Source organism: Oryzias melastigma, linkage group LG21 (genome assembly GCF_002922805.2).
Source record: "Oryzias melastigma strain HK-1 linkage group LG21, ASM292280v2, whole genome shotgun sequence".
Taxonomy (NCBI): domain Eukaryota; kingdom Metazoa; phylum Chordata; class Actinopteri; order Beloniformes; family Adrianichthyidae; genus Oryzias; species Oryzias melastigma.
Genome location: NC_050532.1, coordinates 27,726,890 through 27,727,184, shown reverse-complemented (window position 1 = coordinate 27,727,184; position 295 = coordinate 27,726,890). Strand labels below are relative to the sequence as shown.

The 295-nt window shown below is 44.7% G+C and overlaps 1 protein-coding gene across 5 annotated transcripts in view; it reads right to left on the bottom strand.

The window, feature by feature from the left end:
• pard3bb (par-3 family cell polarity regulator beta b) overlaps positions 1 to 295 on the bottom strand; it is a 164,741-nt gene that overhangs the window by 39,024 nt on the left and 125,422 nt on the right. The window lies entirely within an intron of this gene.

The following is a 295-nucleotide window of genomic DNA, read 5'->3' as shown; positions in this document are numbered from 1 at the left end:
GTCTGATTCTGATTCTGGTGTGTTTTTGCTCTTTCTGCACACAAACACGTTTCCATTGATTTTGCTTTTCAAAGACCAACAAACCAATAAACGTCCAATCGGATCAGCTGGACATCAGAACCGCCCTCGTTTCTGTTCCCTCCCCAACACAGAGCCGATCCGAACGATAATCCCTCCTAATTTCATTACTGGACACATCATTTTTGATGAGCCGGATGATTTGCTGGCTTTGTTTATTTGTTTTCTTTGGTTCTGGTTAGGCAGCCATTAGCAGGGAGCTGCTAACTCTGACGGC